This window comes from Anabrus simplex, chromosome 5 (assembly GCF_040414725.1).
Source record: "Anabrus simplex isolate iqAnaSimp1 chromosome 5, ASM4041472v1, whole genome shotgun sequence".
Lineage (NCBI taxonomy): Eukaryota > Metazoa > Arthropoda > Insecta > Orthoptera > Tettigoniidae > Anabrus > Anabrus simplex.
In genome coordinates, this window is record NC_090269.1 from 380045139 (window position 1) to 380062414 (window position 17276).

Genomic DNA, 17276 nt, shown 5'->3' on the forward strand with positions numbered 1-17276 from the left:
GTGCCGGTACATAGCCTACTACTACCGAAGAAGCCTGCACACAGCTTAACGCCTCCATCCGACAGATGAATCACCATCAACATCTTATACTCACAATCATTTTCGAAGGAGTCTGCCCAAGGTTTAACGTCCCCATCAACAGCTCTTACTTAATGCTGGCTTTTTTGCACGCCCTCGAAACTACCTAAGAATGTAATATACTACAGTAGGGAGAGGGTAAAACTCGGTGCCGGCACATAGCCTACTCCTACCGAAGAAGCCTGCACACAGCTTAACGCCTCCATCCGACAGATGAATCGCCATCAACGTCTTGTACTTACAATCATTTTCGAAGGAGTCTGCGCAAGGTTTAACGCCCCCCATCAACAGCCCTTACTTAATGCTGGCTTTTTGCACACCCCGCCTCTTAGATCATACACCATAGTTTTACGACCGGTTACCTTCCTGACGTTAAAGGACTAGGATTTTAAATCGCAGTATACGCGATAAATTTGTTGTAGCGGGTTTTATAACTAGATATCCCGGTACCGGCACATAGCCTACTCCTACCGAAGAAGCCTGCACAAGGCTTATCGCCTCCATCCGACAAATGAATCACCCTCAACACTCTTGTACCCGCAATCATTCTCGCTACTTCGGGAGATAGCGGGTTCGAACCCCTACTGTCGGAAGCCGTAAAAAATAGCAAATGCTAGGCAAGGGACCTGCGCGATCGTCATAACGTGTAATTACATGATCTAGCTAAATGCAGTTTTAGCTAATTACCTTTAAGTGCCTACAGGTAAGGAATACCGCGGATGTAGCTTAGTACCCTCCCGTTTAAGTCCAGAGGTCGAGGATCGCGCGCTAACTTTCCAAGGCTCGATCCGCTGCAGAACTCTTAAATTCTGACACCTCGACATCAACAGCAGGTTCGATCCCGGCTTAAATACGTCAGCCTGCAGAACTCAGCGTAAGGCACTCAGGAGAGCTCTTGTTGCATAAACATTTCGTTCCGACTGTACTGCAAACGTCTGCAATTCTTGATATCCGCTTGGTAACAAGGAGCATATTTACTCGCTGCAGTCTGCGTGAAGCGCTCACAGTTCTTTGTATGTGTTTATTACGTTCACATCTCCCGTCTAAGTACTGTCCGCTGTGAATATTATTCTTCAGCCTTTAGCTTAAGGTAAGCCTGAACTGTTAGTCACTGTTTGCAAAGCAACTTCTACGCTAGGTAATAAACATCTACATTCATATATGTTTGTTCTTTTCTTTTTTAGGTACCGTTCGAGTTACAGGCTTGAAAGTACGCATTTTATTCATCCGAGTAACAGTCTGCAACACGTGCATTTTTAAGGTATGTTTTCGAATTGAGTTGTAAAGATAGCTAGGCTAGCTGATGTACCCTACACTACATTCATATATGTTTGTTCTTTTCTTTTTAGGTACAACTAGAATATTATCATTCGAGTTTCAGGCTTGAAAGTACGCATTTTATTCATCCGAGTAACAGTCTGCAGCGCGAAGATTTTAAGGTATGTCTGACCTCTATACGTTGAAACTTGGTTTCTTCCGAACATCGTAACTTTAAGCTAATCATAAATAGTTGTCCTCTTCAATCCTCATGCTATAGACGAGGTTATTCTTACAATTTCAAACTTACAGCAATGTCCGACCTCTATACGTTGAAACTGGGTTTCTTCCGAACATCGTAACTTTAGTATATTTATAAATAGTCGTTCTCTTCAATCCTCATGTTGTAGACGAGGTTAATTTTATAATTTCAAACACACATAGCTATGTCTGACCTCAACAGGCTGAAACTTGGTTTCTTCTAAAACATCGTAACTTTAGTCTATTAATAAATAGTTATTTTATTTAATCTGCATGTCATAGAAGAGGTTAATCTTATAATTTCAAACTCACAGCAATGTCCGACCTCTATACGTTGAAACTTGGTTTCTTCCGAACATCGTAACTTTAAGCTAATCATAAATAGTTTTTCTCTTCAATCCTCATGATATAGACGATGTTAATCTTATATTTTCAAACTCACAGCAATGTCCGACCTCTATACGTTGAAACTTGGTTTCTTCCGAACATCGTAACTTTAGTCTATTGATAAATAGTTATTTTCTTTAATCTGCATGTCATAGAAGAAGTTAATCTTATAATTTCAAACTCACAGCAATGTCTGACCTGTACAGGTTCAAACTTGGTTTCTTCCGAACATAGCAACTTTAGTCTATTGATAAATAGTTGTTCTCTTCAATGTTTTATGCTGTTGAAGAGGTTAATCTTATAATTTCAAACTCACAGCAATGTCTGACCTGTACAGGTTCAAACTTGGTTTCTTCCGAACATAGCAACTTTGGTCTATTGATAAATAGTTGTTCTCTTCAATCTTTCATGCTGTAGAAGAGGTTAATCTTATAATTTCAAACTTTCAGCAACTTCTATAGGTTGACACTTGGTTTCTTCCGAACATAGCAACTTTAGACTATTGATAAATAGTTATTTTCCTTAATCTGCATGCCATAGAAGAGGTTAATCTTATAATATCAAACTTACAGCAATGTCTAACCTCTATAGGTTGAAACTTAGTTTCTTCCGAACGTCATAACATTAGTCTAATAATAAATAGTTGTCCTCTTCAATCCTCATGGTATAGAAGATGTTAATCTTATAATTTCAAACTTACAGCAATGTCTGACCTGTACAGGTTCAAACTTTGTTTCTTCCGAACATCGTAACTTTATTCTATTGATAAATAGTTATTTTCTTTAATTTGCATGCTATAGAAGAGGATAATCTTATAATTTCAAACTCACAGCAATGTCTGACCTGTACAGGTTCAAACTTGGTTTCCTTTGAACATCGTATCTTTAGTCTATTGGTAAATAGTTATTCTCTTCAATCCTCATGCCATAGAAGAGGTTAATCTTATAATTTCAAACTTACAGCAATGTCTAACCTCTATAGGTTGAAACTTGGTTTCTTCCGAACATCGTAACTTTAGTCTATTGATAAACAGTTATTTTCTTTTATCTGCATACGATAGCAGAGGTTAATCTTATAATTTCAAACTTACAGCAATGTCTAACCTCTATACGTTGAAACTTGGTTTCTTCCGAACATCGTAACATTAGTCTAATGATAAATAGTTGTTCTCTTCAATCTTTCATGCTATAGAAGAGGTTAATCTTATAATTTCAAACTCACAGCTATGTCCGACCTCTATGGGTTGAAACTTGGTTTCTTCCGAACATCGTAACTTTAGTCTATTGATAAATAGTTGTTCTCTTTAATCGACATGCTATAGAAGAGGTTAATCTTATAATTTCAAACTTTCAGCCATGTCTGTCCTCAATAGGTTGAAACTTGGTTCCTTCCGAACATCGTAACTTTAGTCTAATGATAAATAGTTATTCTCTTCAATCCTCATGCTATAGATGAGGTTAATTTTATAATTTCAAACACACATAGCTATGTCTGACCTCAACAGGCTGAAACTTGGTTTCTTCTAAAACAGCGTAACTTTAGTCTATTGATAAATAGTTATTTTCTTTAATCTGCATGTCATAGAAGAGGTTAATCTTATAATTTCAAACTCACAGCAATGTCCGACCTCTATACGTTGAAACTTGGTTTCTTCCGGACATCGTAACTTTAAGCTAATCATAAATAGTTGTTCTCTTCAATCCTCATGCTATAGACGAGGTTAATCTTATAATTTCCCATAGAAGTTTGAATGGCCCATAGAAGTTTCAAACCCAATCTTATAATTTCAAACTCACAGCAATGTCCGATCTCTATACGTTGAAACTTGGTTTCTTCCGAAAATCGTAACTTTAGTCCATTGATAAATAGTTGTTCTCTTCAATCCTCATGATATAGACGAGGTTAATCTTATAATTTCAAACTCACAGCAATATCTAAACTCTATAGGTTGAAACTTGGTTTCTTCCGAACATCGTAACTTTAGTCTATTGATAAATAGTTATTTTCTTTAATCTGCATGCCATAGAAGAGGTTAATCTTATAATTTCAAACTTACAGCAATGTCTAATCTCTATACGTTGAAACTTGGTTTCTTCCGAACGTCGTAACATTAGTCTAATGATAAATAGAGTTTCTCTTCAATCTTTCATGCTGTAGAAGAGGTTAATCTTATAATTTCAAACTCACAGCAATGTCTGACCTGTACAGGTTCAAACTTGGTTTCTTCCGAACATAGCAACTTTAGTCTATTGATAAATAGTTGCTCTCTTCAATCTTTCATGCTGTAGAAGAGGTTAATCTTATAATTTCAAATTTTCAGCAATGTCTGACCTCTATAGGTTGAAACTTGGTTTCTTCCGAACATCGTAACTCTAGGCTAGCACACTTACCCTTTTATATCCTATTATTACTATGTGTGATGCAAGTGCTAAAGCTGCATTTATATATTTGTTCTTTTTAGAAAAACCATGGAGAAGATTAACCAGCTAGGTCATACTTGAACTCCAACTACCAAGCCGCTAACAAGTCTACCGCTTAATGAGCAATTTAAAGTAATTTCACTACGAAGATTAAAAACGAAATTTGGAGAAAGGATTTTATGTGTCTGCAAAGACTTTCAAGTTTTTTTACCTAATAGATTTAGCGTGCTAACTGATTTAGAAATAGAAGAACTAAATCAACGTTCTATTTCCATTATATATCGCGGCATAGAGAATAAATCTTGTGTTATTAGTTTTACTGACGCGTAAAAGCATGTACATACAAGAATTACATCGAGAAAGCAAAAGTACGCAAACATCACTACAAGTAAAATCATTCATGATAAAACTAGTACATACAAGATGTAAATAAATACTGTAGAATTGGCATATTCTTTTATTTTAGATTAGGTATTACCTTCCCCTCCTACTCCTTCCTCTCGAAGAAGAATAAGAGCAAGAAAGAAGATGTTGATTAAATTCGTAAGTATATTATAGTCTAGCACAGTAAGTATGTTGAGAAGAGATTTTTTTCCTAAACAGTGCTTGATTCTAGGCTTGCAATGTAGTGTACTACAACATCGCACTATAGTATGTGTATATATATGTTTTTTTTGAACGGTAGTATGTATTCAAGTCTAAACTTGCACACTCTCGCTTTGCAATGCATGTTCGATAAAGATGTACCTTGGCAGAGTAAGTAAAGGTAAAGGAAGTTATACACATCAATTAATGTTCTGATCACATGTTAAAGTTAACAACATCGAGTGCAGTGTTCGATTCTAGTCTTGTTATGTCTCAATCTGATTTTCTTAGAACAAAGGTATCCCCTAACATGTTCTAAATACATGTTGTATCGAGTACAGTGTTCGAATCTAGTCTTGATCACTTATCTAGTGTTTTGAACACATCAATTAATGTTCTGATCACATGTTAAGGTTAACGACATCGAGTGCAGTGTTCGATTCTAGTCTTGATCACTTATCTAGTGTTTTGAGCACATCAATTAATGTTCTGATTACATGTTAAGGTTAACAACATCGAGTGCAGTGTTCGATTCTAGTCTTGCTATGTTTTAATCTCATTTCATGTTCTAATCACATGTTGAAGTTAACAACATCGAGTGCAGTGTTTGATTCTAGTCTTGTTATGTTTTACAATCTTGTTTTTTGCAATGCATGTTCGATAGAGGTGTACCTTGAAAGAGTAGGAAGAGTTCGATTCTAGTCTTGCTACGTTTGAAACTGATTTAATGTTCTAATCTCATGTTGAAGTTAAAATCAAGTGCAGTGTTCGATTCTAGTCTTGTTATGTTTTACAATCTTGCTTTTGCAATGCACGTTCGATAGAGATGTACCTTCACTGAGTAGGAAGAGCAGCTCAGTAAGTATGTTGAGAAGAGAATTTTTTGTTTTTCTAAACAGTGCTTGATTCTAGTTTCGCAATGCTGTGTTCTGCAACATCGAACTATAGTACGCGATTCTAGTTGTAATAGGTTTTAAACAGCAGTATGTGTTCAAGTCTAAAAATGCATCACTCCAGTTACGCGATATGTATAAAGGTATTCTCAAACATGTCGTACCGTGTTCTATTCTAGTCTTGATCACTTATCTAGTGTTTTGAACACATCAATTAATGTTCTCATCACATCTTAAGGTTAACAATATCGAGTGCAGTGTTCGATTCTAGTATTGCCATGTTTTAATGTTCTAATCACATGTTGAAGCTAAGCAAACAATAGCTATCTTACGCAAGCTATTCAAAACTGTAGTCTTGTTATCTCTTAGAAAAATCGATGTTCTGATCATATGTTGTATCGAGTACAGTGTTCGATTATATTCTTAATCGCTTCTTTTTAAATTATCCGTTACTACGATCAAGAGCGCAACACGGTGCTCTCAGATGGTGGATGTGGAATTTACCGCCACCACATGTCGAAGAATAAAGATGATAACACGATGCTCTCTTGGCAGCTTTTAAATTGTCCGCATGATGGCAGCACGATGCTCTGTAGATTAAAGATGGCGCTCGCAAGAGGGCAGCACCGTGCTCTGTAGATGAAAGATGGCTAATGACAGCTAACGAAATTGCCCCGCATGTGGGCAGCACGGTGCTCTGTTCATTAAAGATGGCGAATGACAGCTAACGAAATTGCCCCGCATGAGGGCAGCACGGTGCTCTGTTCATTAAAGATGGCGGATGACAGCTAACGAAATTGCCCGCATGATAGCAGCATAGTGCTCTGTTGGTTAAAGATGGCGGGTGACAGCTGTCAAAAGAGCATGTGGCTTTGTTTCCAAACAAGAGCACGTGGAATTTGCCGCCACAACAAAGAGGGCAGCACTGTACTCTGTTGCTTAAAGATGGCGGATGATGGCTGTCAAAAAAGCGCGTGGGTTTGTTTCCAAACAAGAGCATGTAGAATTTGCCGCCACCACATAGAGGGTAGCACGGTGCTCAAAGATGATTGCTGTCAAAAAGCATTTTTCAAATTATCCGCCACCACATTTCAAAGGTATCTAGCTAAAGATGGCAGCACGGTGCTCTCTTGCTTAAAGATGGCGGATGATAGCTAACAGAACTTTTCAAATTGCCCGCTACTACATGCTTAAGGTAGTAGCCATAAAGAGGGCAGCACGGTGTTCTGTGGATTAAAGATGGCGGATGACAGCTGACGAAATTGCCCGCATGATAGCAGCACGGTGCTCTGTTGATTAAAGATGGTGGATGACAGCTGTCAAAAAAGCACATGGCTTTGTTTCCAAACAAGAGCACGTGGAATTTTCTGCCACCACATTTCAAAGATATCTAGCTAAAGAGGGCAGCACTGTGCTCTGTTGATTAAAGATGGCGGATGACGGCTGTCAAAAAAGCGCGTGAGTTTGTTTCCAAACAAGAGCATGTAGAATTTTTCAAATTGCCGCCACCACATAGAGGGCAGCACGGTGCTCTCTTGATTAAAGATGGCTGCTGGTCATGTGGAATTGCATGCCACCACATTTCAAAGGTATCTAGCTAAAGAGGGCAGCACGGTGCTCTCTAGATTAAAGATGGCTGCTGTCAAAAGGCATTTTTCAAATTATCCGCCACCACATTTCAAAGGTAAGTAGCTAAAGAGGGCAGCACTGTGCTCTATAGATTAAAGATGGCGGATGACAGCTGTCAAAAAACCACGTGGATTTGTTTATCTCACGCTAGTGAGGTTAAGATGGTAGCACTAAGGTTTAGGCCCGTCAATATGGCTGCATTGCGGATGACAGGTGACGAATTTGCAGCTACTGCGATAAAGAGGGCAGCACAGTGCTCTGTGGTTTAAATATGGCGGATGACAGCTGTCAAAAAAGCACGTGGATTTGTTTACCACGCGCTAGTTAGGTTAAGTTGGTACTACTGAGGTTTAGGCCCATCAAGATGGCAGTACTGAGGTTAGCGATGCGTTGTTGTCTGTCAAAAAGCACGTGGCTGTCAAAAAACACGTGTCTTTGTTTACCTCGCGCTAGTTAGGTTAAGTTGGCACTACTGAGGTTTAGGCCTTTCAAGATGGCAGCAGTGAGGTTAGCGATGCGTTGTTGTCGATGACAGCTGTCAAAAAGCACGTGGCTTTGTTTACAAATTCCAATTTCGCGCCAAAATTCAAATTTCCCGCCAAAATTCAAATTTCCCGCGGGAGGCGGAGGGGCCCCTGGGAGCCCGGAGGGGAGGCGGCGCCCGAATCCCTGTATTATACTACTGTCATAAATGTAAATGGGGGGGTGTTGAGCTGTGATGCTCCTTTGACAGCTTTATCCGCTTTTTCATTACCGGGAATGTTTAATGCGCCGGAACCCATATAATCGAAATCTGTATACCAGTATTATGTAGGTAGTATAGTAGCTGCTTAAAATTATAAACATACCAGTTAAGCGTGAATTTAGAGGACTGTATCGATTGTAGTGCTGATAGTGAATCCTTGAAAATATTGGCATTCGGGATTGATTCGGTTTTTTATATACAGTAGTGTTTGTCTTATCGCTATAAGTTCTGCTGTGAATATTGAGAAATCTACATGATCCTTGATACTGATAGGAACTGGAACCAAAGCCAATCCAAACATAATAAACCCAATCAAATCCAACTTTCACTGTGAATCAAGGAATCGCCATATGCATAGCAAGATACAAGAGATTAATGCCTAACATCAGCGCTCCTTGCGGAGGCATATCATGTTTCGAGTTGTCAAAGAGAGTTCGCGCAAGAACATATTATCAAGTGACAAGTAGACTGCGTGTGACGATTGAACATCGTGAGTTTTAAGAATTGAAACGTTATTTTCTCGCCTTCCAGAACACCAGCCAGCCGTATGCTCAGCGTATGGCTGCGCTAATCGGGGTAAGGTGATTGATAATGTACCCACCGAATTCGATAGCTGCAGTCGCTTAAGTGCAGCCAGTATCCAGAATTCGGGATATAGTAGGTTCGAACCCCACTGTAGGCAGCCCTGAAAATAGTTTTCCGTGGTTTCCCATTTTCACACCAGGCAAATGCTGGGGCAGTACCTTAATTAAGGCCACGGCTGCTTCCTTCCCACTCCTAGCCCTTCCCTGTCCCATCGTCGCCATAAGATCTATCTGTGTCGGTGCGACGCAAAGCAACTAGCAAAAAAAAAATAATGTACCCTTATTTCAGACTTATCATAAGTAGTAATAATAATAATAATAATAATAATAATAATAATAATAATAATAATAATAATAATAATAATAATAATAATGATAATAATTGACGCCCGCAAGGGGGATCAAGGGGAACGCTTGACCCCCCTGGAATTCTAAAAATGTTGATGGTCAATTGTTTAATATCTTGTAAGAATATTTCATAAACTGAACTTACTGACAGTCATCTAGCATCTGTTATAACCGGAAATTTCTGTAAACAATTTAATGTTGCTGACGTTATATTGGTTTTTATATTCAAGGAAATTGTTGATATGCTCCCCCCATATGCCCTCACATGGGAAAGGTCCTACGGGCGCCCATGATAATAATAATACTAATAATACTAATAATACTAATAATACTAATAATACTAGTAATAGTAATAATAATAATAATAATAATGATAATAATAATAATAATAATAATGTGTATGTATGTTTGGTATTCAGCCCGAAGGCTGGTTGGATCCTCAACAGGTTCACCATTAGCTGTCATAGATGGCCTAGGTGTCACTGAAGAGGCGTACTAGGTAAATGAGGAGTGAGGTAGTTTCCCGTTGCTTTCCTCACTGAGCAAGAAGTTTCTATTGCACATCAGTCTGTCCAGCCCACTGAAATGCGTGCACTAACCGACCCTATGAGCGACATTTTCACACCATTCATAGCAGGGACTGGCTGCATAAGGTATGGCATTACTAGAGTCACTCATACCTCAGTCACTTTCATATTGTCAAAGCCAAGTATAAGACTGAGACAGGTCAATGAAAGTAAAAATATTCTATCTCATACCAGAAGACATAGTGCACTGCAAACACTATATCTTGCCAGCAAAGGCCTATAATAATAATAATAATAATAATAATAATAATAATAATAATAATAATAATAATAATAATAATAATAATAATAATAATAATAATAATAATAATAATAATAATAATAATAATAATAATAATAATAATAATAATAATAATTGTTAGGGAGTTATCCGTGGAAGTCAGAGGTGAAAGAAGGTGCGGGCTGGAATAGGTCTAACTTTAGTTCGAAAAATGAATTAAAATTTCAACAAGTTTTTTTTTAAACTTGACAATGGTGACGTAGAATTTTGAGCGTACAACAAATAACAACAAGTTAAATCAGGTACACAACCAAGAGAAAAATTTAAACAGTTTCCACTAGGGGGAAATAAGAAAGAAAATCAGGTACAATGCCGCTTTACAAGAAGGCACCAGTTAAGTGGTCTTTACAAATTCTGGGCTACGGGCCCAAATTCATCAATCCTTGAGCTCTCAGCTCACAATCACAAAACACCAAACGGCAGAAAACCCTTAATTACATGGAGCATTAGCTCCTAACCTTACATTTCAAGCCTCTCTAAGGCACTTTTACCACAACACCATAAAGAGCTGACCCGCTCCCGATCTTTCAAGTCTATAACGGCAATAACAGACTTTTATACAAACTGCCATCAAGGCATAATAAAGAAACAGGGGTATCTCGTACCCAATCTACTGGGCCTTAGTGTGCAAAAACCAGGTTAATTTAAATGGCCCAAAACAAAGAGGATGGAGGCGTAAATTTGCACTCCTAAATCTACATTTTAAAACCTAAGTGGCGCCAGGCCGATACAGAGGGGCTAATCCCAAGCTAGGGTGGTGACTCGTATGAGAAAACTTTAATACATTAAGGAAGAGAAGAAACGGTTATGAAAACGTAGTCACCTCAATTTCAAAATGAAGGGGAGCTCGAGAGGGTGAAGCACTCTCTATCGCCGCTTTACAGTAAAAGAGATTTGTAGTTTTTACATAGACTGAAAAGGAATTTACATTTTAAAGAGACGGGTTACGTATTAAAGGTTTCGAACCCTCCCCGAGAGTTAGACTGCTGAGCTAGCAAGAAATAAAAATTTTAAAAGGCCATTACCTTGGTGAAGATCTGCTGTCTGAAGAACGAGGCGCTTCCCGCCCCCTGCTACATATTCACACACTGAGTTAGATGTTATACTAGTGGCCCCGAGACAAGAAAATCAGCAGTTTTTATACCCTCGTGGAAAATTTGAGACCTTTCAAGAATGAGTAGACACACCCCCTCAATTTTTATTGGTAGACAAAGAATTACACATGGAAATTTGAAGAAGAAAACTATGATTGGAGGAAAATTAATTACAGAAATTACTGATTGGATAAATTCAAAGCAGGCGGAAAGAAAGGATTAATATGCCAACCCACAAACCACAGAACAAAATTTAGTGAAGACAAAACTTATGAATACAACATTTCTTCAAGAGAGTTCATTCCATTGCGCCAGAGTGTATTACCATAGTTTTTGGTTGAGACATCTGTTAGAGAATGTCCACAGTTCTTGATCAATGAAAAACAAAAGCAAATCAAAAACACTCAGTGACATCTTCTGATAACTAGTAGAGTTAGTTCGGTGGTTAAAGTTCCGGGTTTCTCCAGTAGAGAAGTTTCAATTGGCGCAAGATATGAACTTGCGTCGCGTAGAGGTGTACCGCCCGGTACAGTACTACTACTACTACTACTACAACTACCACTACTACTACTACTACTACTAATAATAATAATAATAATAATAATAATAATAATAATAATAATAATAATCAGCGTATGGCCTCAGCCACCATTTACAGACATTTCAATTTTACACCATCTGGCTATCTTCCTGTCAATTTCGACGTTCCGTTTTACTCTAGGCCTTGTAGATAGCAGAGAGAGTAAACCAAAACTCACTTGGGCGTCTGTGGCTGAGATTTAATGAATTTCGTCGGGTAAAAACCAAATATGTCACCATAGATCATTTACACGCCGACATCGCACGACTTGGAGTGTCGAATGGAATTATTTTTTCCGCCCTTCAAACATCCGACTACCCGCTATCTTGGGATCCGGAGGCCAACACTTTATGACCGCTCCACAGAGACAGCTATCATAAGTGATAATTTCCTGGTACCGGCACCTGTTTATCTTTGCCCTTGAAAGTTAACGTTTGTTGTCATCTGGTGATGGTATATGATTCAGAGAAATTTGATATTAAGGTTCTTTCCCTATCTTCTTCATATCCATATTGGTCCTGACAACTTGTCATGTGCTTGGGCATTGGTTTCTTGTAAGCCTATTTCACTCAAACGTATACTAAGCATGATAAATACAGTATTTTACTGGTGTTCATGAAGTGTACGGTACCGTATTCCATGGTTTCACTTTTTCACACCAGGAAAATAGAGGGCTGTATATTAACTAAGACTACGGCCGCTGTATTACTAATCCTAGCCTTTCCCCATCCATGCGTAGTCAAAGAAATAATAATCCATGCAGCAAATCTTAAATCTATCTTCATCACTCCCGAGAACTGCAACAATTACCCAACAAAGCCACGCCCCATTCTTCTTATGTGAGGATTATTATTCATTTCCCTGTCCATGTGATATAATTTTACCAGATATCAGCATGTTCTGAATTAATATTTTCCCTGTGAATTTGATTTGCATTATTTCTCTGTTATTATGACATTTCGTTTTTCGGTTTCGTTTTTTATTGTATGGCGCATTTACACGGTTGCATCCCTGCTTATTATTATTATTTCTGTTTCCATTTGGTTTACCCCAACGAGCTAGAAAGAGGACTATAGAGTGGCTATTGGACCACCATATTTGAATCTACTTGAAAGCCACGTCCGCCATATTGTAAGCGATCAAATCGAGTGGGCTTGTGATGAAGCAAGTACAGAGGCTGCGGGAATAAATACCGTTTCACAGTTTTTTTTTTATTAGGGAAGCACTCAAAGATGCGCAATGTCTGTTTAAAAGGACATTAAAAATACAAGATACAGGCTACGTACTTCCATATTTTATAAAGAAAGAAAATTAGCGCATTTCCAGTAGTCCGAATTACAAAACAAATCACAAGACATTGCCAAAAATTTAGACCCACTTACAGGGAATGAAAATATAGAACAGAAAACCTTGAGCAAAGTAATATAACATCGAGAAATAATTCATATAACTTTAATAATAATAATAATAAAATAATAATAGTAATAATAATAATAAATCCTAGTATCTTTCCATTTACCTGGAATTGGAATTTTGTATGGATTTAGCCTAATTTTACGACCGGATGCCCTTCCTGACGACGCTAACCCTAGGTGGAGTGATGTATTTACTACTGCATGTTTTTGTAGTGGTTTGTAGTATGTTCTGTTGTATGTAGATGAAGAAGGTTATCCAGTCCCGGATCCAGAGTATTTAACTGTCGACTACCCGGTTAAAATCCTCAACCCCGGTCGAATCCGGTGCCCTCTGAACCAAAGGCCAGCACGCTGATCATTCAGCCAAGGAGCCGACACTAAACAACTTGGCAGGTTCGATCCTGGCTCAGTACGATGGTATTTGAAGGTGCTCATATCCCTCAGAACTCCTGCGGGACAACATTCCGGCACCTCGGCTTATCCGATAAAGTAGTTAATAGGACGTAAAATTAATAATAATTTACGAAAAATAAGTATTCTAGAGCCGTGGGGTACAATGTTTGAAGTGAACAATGGTGTAATAAAGTATCCCTGAATAATAATAATAATAATAATAATAATAATAATAATAATAATAATAATAATAATAATAATAATAATAATAAAATAACAAGAATTTGTAGGATAAACAATTTGAAATAATTGTTGAAAAAGAGAACGGTTCTTCTTGTGATAATGATCTTAAATCACATAAGTTAACTTTCCTGAATAATTCACTTCGCTTATCTTTGGAAGAAGATTATGGTAACGCCGATTTTTATTTGCCTTATGTAGCACCCACTCGGACACGCCTTATAGCTACGATGGGATAGGGAAATGCTAGGACTGCGAAGGAAGTGTCAGTGACATTAAGGCACAGCAGCCCCCGTATTTGCCTGATGTGAAAATGGGAACCACGGAAAACCAGCTATCAGTGCTGTCGGCAGTGGAATTAGAACTCACTATATCCCGAATGCAAGCTAAGAGCTATATACCGCGAAGCACGTAGCCAACTCGCTCAGTAGTAGTGGTGGTGTAGGACTTGTAACACCGTTGTTCACTTTATATTTATTATCAAAATGCTGGGGAAATGTGCTCTGTAGGATACAATGTAATAATAAATAGTGGTCTTGGTTTTTCTTCCTACCGACTACTTAGTACGGTTTTCGGAGAAGCAGAAGTGCCGGAATTTTGCCCCGGCGAAGTTCCCTTACGGGCCGGAAAATCTACTGACACAAAGGTGACCTATCTGAGCATCTTCAAATACCAAATATGGCAACTTGGGCTCAGAAAGCTAGCGCTCTACCGTCTGAGCCACTTAGTCAGGCAGGATACATTTTTATCGTGTTTGGCTGCCAGTTCCTACAAGAAAATAAAAGTAGGCCTAATGTACACGTGCTGGATTGTGCTACACAGGCAACGTAATTCTGCTAATCGCCCAAAACTGTGTACTTTAGTAAAAAAAATCTTACCTGAAATATGATATTTATTCTTCGTGTTTTCTCTACAATTTATGCAATTGCATGCCACACACGTAGAGAGCATAATTTCTTCGATCTAATCTGTTAAAAGCATCGCACCGTATGCGGAAGAAATTATATGAATGGGGCTTAAACTATGGAGTCGCTATTTCGTCTTGGCACCACCCAGAGCGTTGTAGAAGCCATGTTAGCCACTCTATAGTCCTCTTTCTAGCTCGTTGGTTTACCCTTATAGTGATATTGTTTCTAGTGTTAATCCCTCTGCAGGAAATTGTGATGTATTCTTATGCAACAAAGCGATTAGATGTTTTTCATACTGATTTGACGTCACGAACATTGTGATCATGTTCTCAAAAGAAATCAATCCGGGATCCCGTTGTTAAGGTTGTTAAATTGCATTCTCTCTGGTAAGTTTTATGATTTTATTGTTAAAAATATTACCTTGTAATATTTCTCCTGCAAATAATGTTTCGTTTGTTAAAAACATACTTTCTAAAATTACGGTATATTATATACTCAAAGGAATATGTGTATTATTCAGTCGTTAATATTGCACTCTATGTGGATCACCACCTCTACCTTTTTATGTGGGTGGGTTTCAGTACGCTTCACTGAGGGAGTTCTTTGTTTAATTGGGTAAGCTTATTTCTGGGTTACGGTGTATTTTCTGAGTTCTCTTTATTGAGTTTGAATTACCCTGTCCGTTATTATCTTCCATATACCCTAATGTCGAATTATCCACAACAGCCAAGCAGGGTAATGTTCGTGCTGGGATTTCGTGACCTGTGCAAATGTCACTGGCGACGATTCTTCCTTACATCCTTTTCGAACTACCCTACAAATAGCAGATGGCGGTGTTGGCCTCACGTTGCAACATGGATGAAGTGAAGCTGTCCGCATTCTTTGATTACTAATGCTCTACGTTTTTTTCTAATGATCTTTAGTTTTGCACCAGTGGTTCACTAATGCGTATTTTCAACATATTTCGTAACCACCGTAAACATGGCGAGTTTTCGTTCAAGTAGCTTCAGCCAGACAGCGCTTCTGCCCCTCTATGTTATTCTAGCTTAGCTCGTTGATGGGTAGAGCAAGAACTACAATACTGAGACAATACAGAAAATCATGGCTGCCGTACAAGCCAAAGCTGGTGAGGAAAGGACTGGCCTAATAATGGGAGTGGGAATGTTGTACAAAAATGTTTATCGAAGGTTTCTTAAAACTTATAATTTGATACGTAGAAGAGAAATAGTAATTTTAATTTCATGCTCTTTATCTAGGAGAGTTATTTTCTTCTTTAACGTTGCACTAACACATCGAAGGTTTTCGGGGATGGAAGGATAAGAAAGGACTGATTGGGAAAATAGCAGCCGTGGCAATTATGAAGGTAAAGCCCGGAATTTGCCTGGTGTGAAAGTGGGAAAGCTCGGAAAACTATCTTCAGAGCTGCCGACTGTGGGATACGAACCCACTATCTCCCGAATGCAAGCTAGACACTAATCGCTCGACATCTAGAATGTAAGATGCTTTGAGCGGATTTTATAAGCATTACCCCGAGTGAGTTGGCAGCGCGGTCAGGATTGAGAAGCTGTGAGCTACTATTCGAAAGATAGGAGGGATCCAAATCCCACCGCTAATAGCCCTGAAGATAGTTTTCGTTGGTTTTCCATTTTCACACCAGGAATATGCTAGGAATGTACCTTAATTATGGCTACTGCCGCATCCGTACCACTTCGAGCCCTTTCCTAACCTTTCGTCGCCGAAAACATTTAATGTGTTACCATTACGTTAAATAACTGGCAAAAGAAAAAATTATTACAACAAACATCAAGTTATCAACACCCAGCAAATTGGTCTTAATGGCAGATTGTGCCGAAAGCCTGCAGTCTAATATCTTGGAACTTGAAAATAGGTGCAATGAGTATGGTATGAAAATTAGCCTTTCGAAGACTAAATTGATGACAATAGGTAAGAAATTCAACAGAATTGAATGCCAGATTGGTGATACAAAGGTAGAACAGGTCGATAATTTCAAGTATTTAGGTTGTGTGTTCTCCCAGGATGGTAATATAGTGAGATTGAATCAAGATGTCGAAAAAGCTAATGCAGTGAGCTCGCAGTTGCGATCAACAGTATTCTGTAAGAAGGAAGTCAGCTCCCAGACGAAACTGTCTTTACATCGGTCTGTTTTCAGACCAACTTTGCTTTACGGGAGCGAAAGCTGGGTGGACTCAGGATATCTTATTCATAAGTTAGATAATAATAATAATAATAATAATAATAATAATAATAATAATAATAATAATAATAATAATAATAATAATAATAATAATAATAATAATAATAATAATAATAATAATAATAATGTTATTTGCTTTACGTCCCACTAACTACTTTTACGATTTTCGGAGACGACGAGGTGCAGGAATTTTGTCCCGCAGGAGTTCTTTTACGTGCCAGTAAATCTACCGACACGAAGCTGACGTATTTGAGCACCTTCAAATACCACCGGACTGAGCCAGGATCGAACCTGCCAATTTGGAGTCAGAAGGCCAGCGCCTCAACCGTCTGAGCCACTCAGCCCGGCCATAAGTTAGAAGTAACAGACATGAAAGT